At 37.2% G+C, this 15,774-nt stretch overlaps 1 protein-coding gene and 1 long non-coding RNA gene across 2 annotated transcripts in view; both read right to left on the reverse strand.

Annotated features, from left to right (window-relative positions):
- Window positions 1-1,904: 1,904 nt before the first annotated feature.
- LOC145816180 (uncharacterized) lies at window positions 1,905-15,138 on the reverse strand. Its single transcript, XR_014358634.1, has 3 exons — window positions 15,115-15,138; window positions 4,657-4,752; window positions 1,905-2,135 (listed from the first exon to the last, which is right to left on the reverse strand). It is a non-coding gene; the product is annotated as an uncharacterized LOC145816180 (long non-coding RNA).
- A 9-nt stretch (window positions 15,139-15,147) lies between these two features.
- The window catches only part of LOC145816178 (uncharacterized), a 58,468-nt gene continuing 57,841 nt past the window's right edge, over window positions 15,148-15,774 (reverse strand). The window contains exon 5 of the mRNA XM_082912478.1: window positions 15,148-15,336. The gene's annotated coding sequence lies outside the window, so the exon portion shown is untranslated. The remainder of the gene's footprint in view (window positions 15,337-15,774) is intronic.

The raw sequence follows: 15,774 nt of genomic DNA on the forward strand, positions 1-15,774 counted from the left end.
ATTGCAAATATCATTTCGTTCGTTTATAGTTTAAAGCTATGCACAATAAAATTACAAGAAAATCTATAGCCGTGCCCCTGGTTAGAGTAAAGAAAAATCTTGCCGTCCTTGTTTGTCATTTTCTAAAAAAATTAAAAAGTCAAAAAGTTACTATCTTATTTAAATCATATCATCTTATTTAAGTCATATCATCTCTCTATCACATCACTTCAAACCCAACTCATACCCAACTCATATTTTATAAAAAGTCAAAAAGTGCATTTATTTAGAATATCCCAAAAGTGTACTGTTTTGATTTCCCCCAAATATTTAGGTTGTATTCGGTTGATAAATTTTAGTAAGGATTTGAAAAGAAAAAGAAAAAGTTGTGTGAAATGTCGATAAAATGTAACTATATTTTATTCGCATTTTACATACTTTTTCCCTTTCATTTGCTAAATCTCCAACCAAATTTATTAACCAAAATAATATTAGGAATGTTTGGTTAATGATTTATAGTGTGTTTGATTATCACGAATAGTGGTGGTTGTTATTTTTTGTTTTTTTGTTTTTAGAATTGTGTATAGTAGTTGTCTTGGTTTAGAAATTTTGTGATCCTAGATTATGATATAGTAGTGATGGTTATGAAACAAATAAATGGCGGACATTAATTTTTACAGCTAGAGGGTGGGTCTAGCGGAAAGCTGAGGAGTTCGCAACAGCTAAATCACAATCTTCGGATGAGCTCATATTGACATAAGGCTGCCTATTTTCAATGCTGGGAGTGAAGCAAGAAAAATCTCTCATTTGAGGCCTTTCACGGCCATAATAATATCAATAAGCCTGAAACTCTAGTTAATAAATCAAAAGAGGGATGAACCGGATTTGGGTTAGTACAAATGTTTCAGGATCAATACTCTAAGATAATAAGAAGAGAAAATCTCTTTACGCTTTACTAATATAGTTATATAGGTTTTCTTGCTTTCTTCGCATGCTTTCGGGGTCGTGTTCGTTTCGTGATATTTTGAATGTGTCAAAATTATCTTAATAATAACCTAACTCATGTATTATTTCGTGTTATTGTGTCATGTCATTTCTAATTTGTATCCGATTTGTATAGTATTAATGTGTCATGTAAAAATATTTTACCATAAGCTAAAAAGATCAAGTGTCCAAAAAATATAAAAAAAAAATTCTTCACAATTTAATTTTTATGAAACTAATCTATATTGAATGAAATTATTCATAAGAATATTTGATTTCAATTCAATTTGATTTTCTTAATTTACAAAAACAATAGCTTATTATTATTATATATATATATATATTTACTAAATTAACTCAAACAGTAGACAAATAAATTTTCAATTGAAAACAAAAACAAAACCTTTATTAGCTTTCAAATCCTATTTTACATGCTTTTTTCTTAGTTAGATGGGAGTTATATAAGAGATTAAAAAATGTCATAACACCCTTTAATAGAAATAATATTAAATATGTAACTAATTTTTCATTATAGCAATTATTCGTGTCAGCTTTGTTCTATACAAATTTGACAGTAATCCAACCTATTTAATATTCGTGCTAACGAGTTGTGCCATATACATATTCATGTAGATTTGAATCGTATTATCATATCAAAAATTCCTGCCTTAATCATGTAGTGCAGTTTAATTTTAATGAAGTGTTCATGCCTTTTTGGGGAGAGAGAGAGTGTGTGTGCGCGCGCGCGCACTGTGAACACATTAAACATCTATTAGCAATATTATTCCATATATGCACATTGAAATCCAATAATACAAGCATATGCTTTGTGTAGTTTCCCACTAAAAATAAATGTACGCATACAATTTCCACAAGACGAGGAGGTAAACCTTTTCCTACCACCTCTGGTTCATTTCCATGTCTCACTAAAATTAATTTCATACATACAAAACAATTTGTATAAGAATACCATCAAACCTAGTAAATCCTCTCTGCAGTAGATACAGGATGCAGGAAAACAACAATAATAGTTATATTATCTTTGCTTCCACGTTCAGCAGCCTCGGTTGCCAATCTCTTTGAGCACATCCCAGGCTCTTTCACTGTGTCCTTTATTATGCAAACAATCTCTGCGTTGCTCATAACATCCTAGAGCCATCGCTAGCCATAACCTGACAGTCGAACACATATTGTTACTCTCTCTATAAAAATGTGATATGCTAACAAGTCACAACCATCCGTCATAAATAAAGCAAAATTTTGAAAATGGTCTGATTACAAATGAAACATACATCATAAGCATTTGAATTAAATAAGAATTATTGGGAAAAACATAAAGGTCGCAAAATTATCTAGGGTTTTACTTCCCACCCCCCTTTTCAGCCACTGTAATTTTTTTCAAAAGATCATTTTTTAGAGATCACTAAACTAAATAATATAACTCCAAGTTCAGAAATATGAGAAGCATGTGAAGGGAGGTGTTAACAGTTGATATTGGTAATATGACAAGAAGGTTGAATATGAAGAGATAATAAAAATAGAAAAGAGAGAAGAAAGAACACAAAAAGTTAACGTGGTTGGGCTACATCTTTTATTCACACTAGTTAATCCTCTTGATTACATGGTACACCATATATATAGTGGGAGATACAATCAAATCCCTTCAATTATGGATCTTCATATATTCTGATATCTTTAACACTATAATATTATCTCAAACTTAACCAGTCCCAAATATACTAAAGAGGTTATCTTCCTAATATTAGGTATGGACTGTATCACTTTACATGTAGTTCTATGGAAGTTCAATCGTCAGAACACTCTCTCATTCTAGGCTTACTCCACACCCTCCTTGTTTTGTCTTATTTCAATGCTTTGAAACCATGAGGTGTGAATGGGGAGGGAAGAGATAGGGCAAGGTCGCTAGAATTTTTTTATTTTTAGAACCGAAAAACAAAGGCATAAACCATAATCGTTCAAATTGTGGTATATGATCTCTTTTGAATAAGTTTGATCTGAGTGCCTACCTATGTTATGCACTAACAAACGAAAAGCATAATACAAATTAGAATAATTACAAGTCTGCCAAGATAATTTTTTTTTTTTTTTTTTTTTTTGATAACTCAGCATCTGGCCCACTAGACCGACTACTCTGGAAGACCAATCCCACCATCCACTAGTGGCGGGTCGGGCAAAGTCCCATATGAACTGGTCTCGAGAAATTGTTTGCACTTAGTAGATTTTGAAGGGAGCACACCCTAGGCTCAGGTCTTGACCACTAGGCCAACCCCTTGGGGTTAGTCTGCCAAGATACTTGTATTCTATTTTTAACTGTAAACATAACAAAAGAATAAGGGTTGAATTCAAGAAGCCTCAAAATGCTTCAAATGAAAGAGAAATTAGACCTATGGTTTAGTTTTGATATTGTCTATGATGCTTTTGTTGGTTGTGTTTTACAGTGATATATGTTTGATATTTCACAATACAAAATTAGTGAGTGGCTAGCAAATGATAAACTTGTACTTTGAATTGTCAATATCCTTTGGTGTTAGGTATTGGATAGCTTAATGAAATATGAGAATGTAACATGATTTTGTCATTAGAATTTGATGAATAATTCATTACAAAAGGAGTACAAGTGTTTTAAAAGTTTTACATTTTTCCTGCTGTAATGATTGAGATTAAAAAGCTCCAAAATAAGTCTTTGATATTTGTTTTGTGATTAAATGTTCATTATCTAAATTATTTTGGAGTTAGAAAGGGTTTGGGATGAGTTTGAGATGCTTAACACGTGAAAATCTTAAAAACATTGAAGGTCTTGAGTCGACCTCAAATAAATGATTCGACCTTGAACTCCAGTTGTCGTGCAGATAAAAGGATTAGTCAACTCCTTGACAAAATAAATCGAATCCCTTAAGAAAAGTTCTGAGAGCTTCAGATTTCACCTAGATTCAAAATAAGTTGACTCCTTCGTCGTGAAATTTAAATTCTAAAATATGCAACAGCTACTTTGTTTCAACTGCTAGAGACGCATTTACTGCACTGGAATGACCAAAATGAGACGAAGGGCTATAAAACAAGATTTTTACATGTCTACAAACATGGGAGGAAGGATTAAATGTAATACCCATCAAGATCTTTCAAGTTTTGAGCTTCAACTTCCATATTCTTTTGCTTTTGAGCTTTGTTGTTTAAATTCAACTCCTTAAAAGTTTATTGTTCTAAAACCTTGTGTTACTTCTTTTCCACATCATTCGTAAAAGGGTTTTTAAACTATTGGGATTAATGGAGTGTTTGTGGGAAACACTTGGAGAAAATCTTGTTCTGTAAGGCTACAGATTTCAAACTTCAATAATATATAATATATCTCAGGATTATTCTATTGTCTTGCTAATAACATTTCCAAGTATGGGACCTCCTAAATTGGGGGCCTACAAATTTCAAATTGCAAGAACATGAATTGTGCTATGATCATCCAGGCACTACAGAAAATTGTGTTTGGTAATGGCATATAGAACAAATGCTTTTAAAGTGATTAAAGCAGATGCAACTGCAGTTATTTAAAATTTCTGATTTCCCTAGAAACTGTACATAAAAGTTTATTTAGAAGCCACAAATCCATTTATTAGTTTGTCGTAGTACACAAATAACAAACCCCAGATAACAGAAGATTATCAGATCAAAGGACCTTACCAAGTATTCATCTTCTACATACAGTATGGTCTCAGTTATCTCAGGTTCTGCAGTCACAACAGGCTTCATATCATCGTCACCAATAGACAGCGTAACCTGTAAAAAATATGTGATTAATAAACTTCAAATTCAACCACAAATTATTGATTATTGCTTTCACATCATGTTGAATACTGGAAGCACGGGCAAAGAGTGGGGCCGGGCAGGAACCATGTGTTCCTGTTTACCCACCCTCTTCTTGTTTCTTTATTTTTTAAATCTAGTTTACAGAAACCTCATTAAATAGAAACCAACCTTTTGTTTCTAATTCATTATTTAGAATTTAAAAAATAAAATAAATAAAATATCAACTATTAGCTCAGTGCTATCTCTTAATACCCAAAAAGATAAGGTGCAAGGTTCAGGCCCTCCCAAGACATGAAGGAAAAATAAAAATAAAGGAATATATAACTTTAACAAATTAAAGAAAAAATATTTGCCTACTGTAGGTGTGCTTTGTTGGTGGACATGCTAGCAAGTTTGGTTGAGAACTATGAATCTTCCTATACTCAACCTATTGTTGTATTTAATTTTAGCTACACCACACAGAGAACCAAAATCAATGTTTTAGGGTAAATCATATTAATATATATACATACATACATATATATACACATATGTAGGTTTAGAGAAAAGAAACAGTTAGGGAATGAGTTAGACATAACTCATTCCCTTTTATATTGATAATTCTGATCAATTTCCTATTCTAACATATATATTTTTAGGGTAAATTACAGTAAACCCCCCTCAACTATGACCCATTGTCAAGTTAAAAATCAATGTTTAAAAATTCAACACTCAACCCGCTTATAGTTTTGTTTTGTAACTCTAAACCTCTTCTGTCATCACACCTCTTCTGTCATCACACCGGTAGTGCCAAGCCATAACCAGAAACTCTCATGGCTAATACCAACTAGAGAACCCTTATTAGCCAAGCCATTATGATTTGATAAAAAAGTTCCACAGCAAAAGAATTGAGGGTTTTGATGGTGATACGTTGATTAGGTGGGGGGATTTTAGTGGACATATGTTGGAATTAATATAGGGCTTTTAGTGTATTGGGGTGTTTGATCAGTGGGAGGGAGGCTGTGGGGAAGGGGTTTCGGCTTGGTGGGAATCGAAAGGGGAGGTGGTGAGTGGTGGGGGAAATAAGGTGGTGGTGCAAAGATGGGAGGAGGGCGGAACAATGAAGGAGATGCCATTGGTTAAAGAAAGAAAAAAAAAGGAGTTGGTGTAGGCTGGAAGAGGGGTTGCATGTGGCTAGTGAGATGAAGAGAGGTGGGCCATTGTCTTCAACCACCGTTGTTGCCATTGCCATTGCCATTGCCGTAAGCTGTTGTAGCCATTGCCAACCCCTCATCTCTCTCTCTCTCTCTCTCTTCAATGAGTTCAAAACCCCAAGCCCTTAAACAACACTCCCTTTGTTGATCATTAGGTCCTGCAAAAATATGGGATTGTTGTGGTGATTCACAGTGGCTGACTTTACTCCCTTTGTCAAATGAATTTGTTGTGTTTGTTAATCGGAATTGTGGAGACACTGTGGAATTAAGGGTTTGGGATTGAATTGATTTGATTAGGGTTTGGAAGAAATTAGGTAGTGGTTGAAGAAGATAATGGTAGTCTGGTAGCAATACAATTGAAGGGTAAAAGGGTAACTTAATAATTTCTGTTAAACAGTGTTAATGACTTTTGCAATTCATATACTTCAAGGGGGGTAAGTGTTGCCTTTAAAACATTAAGGGGGCAACTCAAAAATAGGTCATAGTTGAGGGGGGTTTAATGTAATTTACCCTATTTTTTTACTATATTGTTGTGAGCTGATTGTAAAGTGTAATGTATATACTTGAAAGTTGTACCTGTACTATTTCTTTTGTGTAATGTAATGGGATTTGAGTAGGGAGGAAAGAGAGTTCGGTGTGTGCTACTTTTATAAACACACACAATATGAAGCAAGTCTGGTTATTGAAATCTAAATCATTTGCTTTGTTATTCGTTTCCATTTTTGTTGTTGAACCCTTGAACGCTAAATTAGGCTTTAAAACATACATCATACATCAATCACCCTACTCTTTTGAATCAGTCCACATCTAATATGAACTTTTTTTTTTGGGTGAATAATCTAATATGAACTTACAATAGAAGATCTCACTATTTTAACTTAATAATCTTAACTAGCCTTAAACCCTTAACCATCATGCCTTAGATTTCTAATATGAAATTGGGGTGGGGTGTGACAACCTGCCACTGATTTGCCCCAAAAATCCTAACCTCAAGGAGCAACCACTCCTATTCACCAGTCTCTAGACCTCCAAAAGCCTATGCGCCCTCTGAGAGGTTGAGACTGCCCAAAAGACCTCTCTTCAGGAATTAAGAAGCTTCTTTTGAGCCAACAAAGGAACTTCAAATCCCAACATCAGGGATCTTTCTAGAGATCTACCCTTTTTCGTGACCCACATCTTCTTGCGATCAACCTTGTCAACAACCACATCGAATGCTTTCAGCCCAACTTGCATAATGTTCCTCTTCATGGTGACAACTGATGAACCCTCCATACAACTACCAGCCGATGCAAGACACAAGGAGCCTCCTCGCTACGCTCAGAAGTTGGAGTAGGATGCGAGGACCAACTCCTTACCTTTTATATTTTCTCTCATGTTTTAGTGATCATAAGTATTTTTGGTAATCATAATGCTCAAGATATCCCTAGATATGGGTTGTAGTGGTGGTCCATGTGTCTTAACACTTGGTGCAAAAAGAATTTGACGAAACAAGTTTATATTATATACTTCCTCACAATAGACAACCATATTAGAAGACAATAGTCTACACATTTTTCTAGAATATCGTTAAGCAAAGGATAAGAAGAAAACCTGGAGAGCAGCCTGCCCAACCCTCTACGTGTCAACTTGCCATTTGACCTGTCCCCCTTCACTAATAATATGTTCTCTCCCCTCGGGACAACTTGCAACATGATCCTACAGCATCAAGTTGAATTAGTTGGAGAACAATTTAACCCATTTGGGTAAGCAAAGGAGACAATTTTTAATAAAATAAGTTTAAAAAGGTCCATGTTTTATTCTAATAGAATGTTTCAACTACACAGTCATTTAGTTGATAAATCAAGTCCGATCTCACCTTACTTAGAGCATAAGCACTGCCAGCTCAGCATAGCATTGCCCTGCAATCGCCAGCATTAGCAACAAAAAGCTTGTTTCTGACTATAAGAGCCACAATGGCTGTGCAACCAGGATGCCAGTCTTTCTGAATAACTCCCTTAGATTTACGATGGGAATCCAATTCATTCCTGAATGCAACATCTGTCTTGACAAATGCTTCTAGTAATGCATCGGACGGACTGCATTGTTATCAAATACAAAATAAAAATATGTACTTCTTATTAAATAGATTCATATATAGATTATAGAATGTAAAGAGCCCACAAGAATAATAGAATGGAAGAAACTAACCAAGACTTTGCAAAAATCCTGGTAGAGCTCGAGTAGAAAACTCAGCAGCTGCTGAACCTGCATTTGATCTTGCCATTTTTATTGTAATCTAGAGCAACTAATGCACGACACATAGGCTATGTTTGGAAACAACCAAAAAGAATTATAAAAAAAAAAGAAAAAAAAAAGGAATTCTTCAAGAATTTAAACATTAATTTCTTAAAACTAATTTCCAAATAATTCCATTTTGTAATAGTTGGGCTTTGTAATGCTCATTATGTCATTCTGGTTTCATTAAGAAACACTTCAAGTGATGCCCAAGCAATTGTTTATTAATTAATATTGTGATCACCCACATGAGCTTTAGTTCTCATTAAAATCCACTGTTGCTTGAGTTTGGTACCAAATACACCAATAGGATGAAAATAAGTAGCTCTTAATTTATGACGCACCTCGATGACCATCAAAGATTCCAAACACATGGATATCCTTCTCACCGCACATTGGGGCATAAGAAAGTGAGTGTCCTCCATTGTCTCCCTTCTCCCACAAGTACCGAAGGATCCCCAAGACAACACTAGATGGTATCACTACAAGAAAAGTGGACTTATGAGACGGAACTTTTTGTGACGACACAACTTGCCGTCTCAAAAAATGTGACTTTTTGAGACGACACAACTTGCCGTCGCAACAAATGTGACTTTTTGCGACGGCACTACTTGCCGTCTCAAAAAATGTGACTTTTTGAGACGGCACAACTTCCCGTCTAAAAAAATGTGACTTTTTGAGACGGCACAACTTGCTGTCGCAAAAAAAAGAGTATTTCTGACGACAGAAATTGCTGTCGCAAAAAAAAAAAAAGGTACCAGCTGCAGTCGCAAAAAAAAAAAAGAAAACGGAAGAGTTTTTTGCGATTGTAATACGTACCGTTGCAAAAAAAATTAAAAATTAAAAAAAAATATATATATATATTGTGGCTTTGAGACGGCTTCATATATATATAGTCATAAAATGGTTTAAATAAATGCAACGGTATTTTTCTGTTACAAAAAAAAATAAAAAAATAAAAACGACGTCGTCTTACTCTTTTGAACATTTCTCTTTTCACACATTTTTTCATCTTTCTATCTCTCTGTCTCTCTTCTCTCTCTCTCTCTCACTCATCTCTGTCTATCTGTCTCTCTCTTTCTCTGTGTCTCTGTCTCTTTTATCTCTCTTTCTCTCTCACTCATCACTCTTCTTTCTCTGTCTGTCTCTTTCTCTCTCTATGTCTCTGTCTCTCTTCTCTCTCTCTCTCTCACTCATCACTCTTCTCTGTCTGTCTGTCTGTCTCTCTCTTTCTCTGTGTCTCTCGTCCATCTTTCTTCTCTCTCTATCTCTCTTCTCTCTCTGTCTCTCTCTCGCTAAATCTCTTCTCTCTGTCTTTCTTTTCTCTTCTCTTTATCTCTCTCGCTATCTCGCTCATCTCTCTCTGTCTCTCTCTCGTTTATCTCTTTTCGCTCTTTCTCTCTCTCTCTCTCTGTCTATATCTTTTCATCCATTTTTTTATCTTCATCACTCTTCTCTGTCTGTCCGTTTGTCTATCTGACTCTCTCTCTCTGTGTCTCACTCATCTATCTCTTCTCTCATCTCTCCTCTCTTCTCTTTACTCATCTCTCTTCTCTTTATGTCTCTTTTTCATCTTCATCACTCTTCTCTGTCTGTCCGTTTGTCTATCTGACTCTCTCTCTCTGTGTCTCACTCATCTATCTCTTCTCTCATCTCTCCTCTCTTCTCTTTACTCATCTCTCTTCTCTTTATGTCTCTCGCTCATCTCTCCTCTCTATCTTTCTCTGTCTCTCTCATCCATCTCTCTTTTCTCTATGTCTCTTTTCTGTCTCTCACTCTCTATCTCTCTCTCTTTTTCTCTCTCTCTCCCACTGTGTTTGTGTTGCTCACAGCACTCCCGTCTTCTCTATTTACTGAGCTCCCTCTCGATTTATCGATCCACTACAAGAAAATGCACTTTTAGCGACCACTTTGTCTCTCTCTCGCTCATCACTCTGTCTCTCTCTCTCTCTCTCATTTCTCTCTCTCACCACCCATCTCCTCTACTACCTTCACCACTACTGCAAACGCCATTCCACCACCACCACTACTTCCACTGTCGCCACTTCACCTCTACGACTACCATTACTACTACTATCGCCACCACTCCACTACCTAGATAAGAGAAATAAGCTACCTAGATAACAAAGCAAAAGACTGGTCTATACATACTATCTAGCATTGAAATGTTATCCCCGAATCTAACAATATAAAGTACATGCATACCCTTCTTGTTATTACATTGCCACGAAATGAAATTTGTTAGATAAAGTGAATTAAGGCATTCATGAATGATCAAGATGACCAATCATTCTATTTGCTTTTTGACAAGTACGACATGAAAATAGTCAACCCAAGAAAATAGTGTTTAATCCATTATTAGACACTCTAAGAAGTATGGACATGGACAAGAGACACGATAGAGACATGACATGGACACGCTAGCACAACAAATTTCAAAAAATGCAAGATGCAACAGGTGAAGGACACTTGCAAAATAAATAGTTTTATATATTTATTATATGTCATGTATATGAATACTTTAATTAATACCAAATCAAACCAAACCAAGCCAAGCCTTAAGTCTCATCAAATAGGGTCAACTACATGAATCCTTTTTCTCCACTCGAGTCTATCAAAAGCCATTTGGTTAGTCAAATTAAGGAGATTCATATCTCTATTTACTATACTAGCCCACGTCAATTTAGGTTTTCCCCTTCCCCTAACACTTCCCTCTACCGTTACTCTATTGCATCTTTTCACTGCTGCCTCTGTTAGTCTTCACAAATATGACCAAACCATCTTAATCTATTATCCCTCAGCTTATCTTCTATCGGTATAAACTCCTACCCACTCACGAATATACTCATTCCTAACTCTGTCTTTTCTAGTCTTGCCACACATCTACCTTGGCATTCGAAATCTCATCAACACTCATCTTATCTATATGTTGTTTTTTAGTTGCCCAACATTCCATCCCATACAATATCGCTATTCTAGTAGTCATTCTATAGAACCTTCCTTTTAATCTAGTGGGTACTTGTTAAAATTGATGTATTATTGATTGATGTATGTTGTAAATTACAAATGGTGAGGGGCTCTTGATATAGGAGATGTAGTAGGTGTAGTAGGTGGTGGTAGGTGTAGTAGGTGGAGTAGGTGATGGTAGGTTTTAACAGCCCCCTGCAAACTCAAGGGGGATAGGAACTAACCAACTTGAGTTTGGAGAGAGTAACAAAACAAGAAAATAGACTAATACATAAAAATAAAAGAGGATAGGAGACACTGTATGGTCGTGTCAGACTATTGGTGAAGACACTGTATGGTGGTGTCATAACGTTGTAGAGGACACTGTATGGTGGTGGCAGACCGTTGAAGCAGATAAAGTCTGGACAGTTGACGAGGTCACACCGAACCGATGGAGATGCTAACCGGAATCAATGTCGGGACAGTTTTATGTGATCATGTTGGACCGTTGGAAAAGCTAATCGGAATTAAATGTCAGGACAGTTTATGGGGTCATGTCGGACCGATGTAAAAGTCGCACCCTCAAAAGGTGTGCCCAATCTGTCAAAAGGCGTGCCATCAAAAGGCGTGCCCAATCCATAAAAAGGTGTGCCGGACATGATGGCGAGGCGCGTGACTACCTTCGCTTGCGCGCCCGTTTTGTCGTCTGGCGTCAAGTGGCGCGAAATGCGCGTATCTGCCCTGGCTATTTAAACCAAGGTTGGAGGCTGAGGCTGAGGCTGAGGCAGAGACAAAGCCTGCTAAAAAACCTCTGAAAAACTCTTCGATTGCTGAGAGAGATACTCTGTAACACTCTGTTGCCCCGAAAATGGCCTCTTCTTCCCGTGGTCTGCTCACCCTCTTTCCCGATCTCAACGAGTCCACAAGAGAGATAACTGGTGCGGTGGCCCGTGAACCTCAACCAAACACCACTGGTTTTGCTCCGTTGAACTTTCCGATGCGGTCTGTGGAGCAAAAAATGGTGGTGCAAACTGATATTGAGGCCAATCAGTATACTTTGAAGTCATGTGTGGAAACCATGACTGCGGTCACAAACTTGTCGCACCGGCTTCAGAGTAGGACAAATGAGGTGCAGCAGTTAAACGCCCAACTGGCTCTGCTCCAGCGCATGTATAAGGATGCGGGAGCAGAGATAAGTGTGCTAAAGGCGGAAAATAAGGAGCTGAAGCGGAAGGCCACCGTGATGTTCCGATTTGGAGGTCCGCCATATGCTGCAGTGGAGGAGTATGGGGGAGTGAACGTGCTCGGTGGAGTAGGAAGCACAGAAGCAGCACCATCAAGGGCCGCTCAGGACGGAGGCAAGAAGAGACCGGCAGCAGAGTAGATAAGAAAAATCCCGCTGTGGGTGTGGTTGTTTTTTTTTTTTTTTTTTTTTTTGTGTTTTGTGGAAAATGGTGATCGCCTCTGACATGAATAAAATGAGTTTGGTGTGCAGTTCTTCGTCTACTTCTTTTTTTTTTTTTTTTTTTTTTGGGAAAGGAAATAAAAGAAAGAGTTGAAATATCAGAAGGCGTGGGAATCGGTGGGCTAATAAATGGTAGGGGGATATAATATATTATAAAAAATAAATAAATAAAAAAAAATATGTGAGGGTGGAAAGTTGGAACAAGCGATGATGGAAAGGAAAAACAGAAAATAAAATAAAAATTAAAGGTGGCAAAAATAAAGATGTGAAAAGTGGACTGTTGGTGTTGGGTTGTGTTGGTTTTGTATAATAATAATAATAATAAGAATAGAAAGTTGGCAAAATGGTGGGTGTGCTTGAGTGGAGATCAGTGTGAGGTGTTTGTTTGTTTTTTTTTTTTTTTTTTTGTTGTTGTTTTTGTTTTGGTTTGTTTAATAATAATAATAAGAATAAAAAAATAAAATAGATAAAGAAAACAGAGAATATTTTTGGGGGGAGGATGTTCAGGCGGTGGAATATATTATAGAGTTTTGGATGAGTGGGTGCAGAGGTGAAGATTGGTTTAAAAAAATAAAAAGGGGTATGGGTGAGACATGGTGGGAACAAACAGAATAAAAAAATAGAGGGTGAGGAACAGGAGGATATGGGATAAAGACCAGAAAAAATAAAAGTAAATAAATAAAAGAAAAAGTAGATCGGCTTAGAGGATGGGTGAGGGATTGGATCAGATCAAACGAACACAAATCGATCACCAGCTGCCACCCCCACTTGTCCTATTATCATAATCATACAAGCCTCTTTTGCTTCAGTTTGTGCATCAAATCTAGCAGTTGCAATGGCATCTACCTCATCAATCAAAATAATTGCAGGCGCATTCTCTTTGGCAAGACGAAAGATATTACGAACCATTCGAGGACCCTCATCCAAGTATTTCTGAACAAACGCAGAACCAACCACTCTTATGAAGGCTGCTGTCGTGTGATGAGCAACAGCCTTAGCAAGCATGGTTTTACCTGTACTAGGTGGACCATAAAGCAAAACACCCCGTGGAGCATCCCCATGGTGGTGGTAACCATCAACATATTGGTCATGCCAGCACTGTTTCGCCGTGATGTACCACCTGGGAAAAAGGTTGGTCTTACTGCTGCCAGGAGGACTGGTCGTCTCTGTGGACAAGCCGCTGCTACCGCGGAGAGCTTGTTGAGGAGAGATGAGAAGATGAGAAGGTGAATGTAACTAGATTCAAGAGCAGGCTTACAGGCATTCATCAGCACTTTCCCACCTCGAATAGCATCGACCAAATAGATAGCATCTGGAAAAGCAAGCTGCATGATACAAAGAGTTCCATATCGACAAAGGTCAACACCCTCACAATCAACGACGATTGTTTCTTCGATGGCTTCAACAGTTTGGGCACCATCGTCGTTGATGACGGCGGTGACTTTCTCAACTACTTCAGCAACAGCAACAACCACTTCCTTGGGTGGCGCCGCCACTTCTTCCGCCGGAGCAGAAGTCTCGGCAGGGACTTCTTCGGGTTTCGAGGGTTCTTCAGTAGCGGGGGTCTCCGGAGCAGCCTCCTCGGCCTTCATTTCTTCCTCAGTTACTTGCACCGAAGTCTCCGGAGCCGCCGGTTTCTGGGTTTCGTCAGCCATATCTTAACTTGATCAAACCACAAAGAGAGAGAATTGTATGTGTCTATGTGTGCTGTCTGTGGTTTTTGCACTCAGCAGGTTGAAGAAAGGAAATTTCAAGGTATGTGTAGAAAATTTTAGCAGACTACGCATTCCTCCACTTAAGCCACCGTGCCTTAATTGTATGAACCACATCTTCTCCAACTTCCCTAGTTGTTGTGATACCTCATCTATTTGGTCCAAAAAATCTCTCTTAGTCTGATCATCTAATCATCTCTCTTAGTCTGATCATCTAATCCTACTTAGAGGGCGTAAGCACTAATAACGTTTACTATATTTTGTCCAATAACTAATTTAACTAACAAAGTCCTATCACCTTTCCTAAGTGATGGACACACGTGTCCCCCGAGTGTCCAAAATGTGTCCGGATCTAAAAAAATATTGACATATTTGGACATGCATCTAACATGAAGAAATGTCCAACATGTATCATTGGATCTGTCATCAACTTCTCAAGAATGTTAACTGACAAGGTACTAGCTACTAAAGACTTCAATTTCTGCCAACAATTAGTAGAGCAAACTCAATAAACCTTTTGGAGCTACCAGAGTCCACAAGCACAGGTGCAGGCTATATATTTCAGTATCAAAGCATGGTTCTACGATCACTAACTTGTCATCAACATATAGCATTTCAAAAAACTTCTTGTCCGTCTCGTAAAACATCATCAGGTACAAAGGATAAAACAACATTTTGATTTGCTATTATTCAAAGTGGCAGAGAGCATAGAAAAATCATTAATTTTATGTCAAACTCTTACTTCATTGTCACACCGAAACTATATACATCTGACTTTTCATTATGTATCTCCTTTCTCAATATTTCAGGTGCCATATATGAGTGTGCCGACCATATTCTTTTCATGGAAACCACCAGTTGGCTTTCCAGATGATCTCTAGTTCTCCATAGAAACTTGTTTAAGATCTTTCTTATATTCTGCTAAACCAAAGTCTGCCAGATGTGGACGAAGGTTTTCATCAAGCTGCCAACAAATAAAAAAACAGAGGCGGCAGCAGCACATTATTCAACCACTTGAATAGGAAACACAAAATCTTACCCACAAAAAGATCAGAAACAAAACAAAACAAAACAAATTAGAAAATGGTGATGACGTTTACAAGAATATTTGCTGGTTTTACATCCCTGTGTACAATCCCAAGTTTATGTAGATGTTGTAGAAATACGTTCATAAAACAGAGAATCAAAGCAAAGGAACAGACATACAGCAATAAGCTTATCCAACGCCAATAATCAGCAATCAATCTTTTCCTATGGGACCACATTACATCAAACCCCTCTTGTCGAAGAAAACCCATCTCGAGTTTGAAGAGATGTTTACGTTTCAAAAAATTGCTCCGAAGTTTCTCCTTCCTATGTACTCTCGGATTTAGCTTAGTTTGGTACTTTGGTTAGAAAAAAT

This window comes from Camellia sinensis, unplaced genomic scaffold (genome assembly GCF_055761805.1).
Source record: "Camellia sinensis isolate YWXY unplaced genomic scaffold, ASM5576180v1 Unanchor3, whole genome shotgun sequence".
Classification (NCBI taxonomy): domain Eukaryota; kingdom Viridiplantae; phylum Streptophyta; class Magnoliopsida; order Ericales; family Theaceae; genus Camellia; species Camellia sinensis.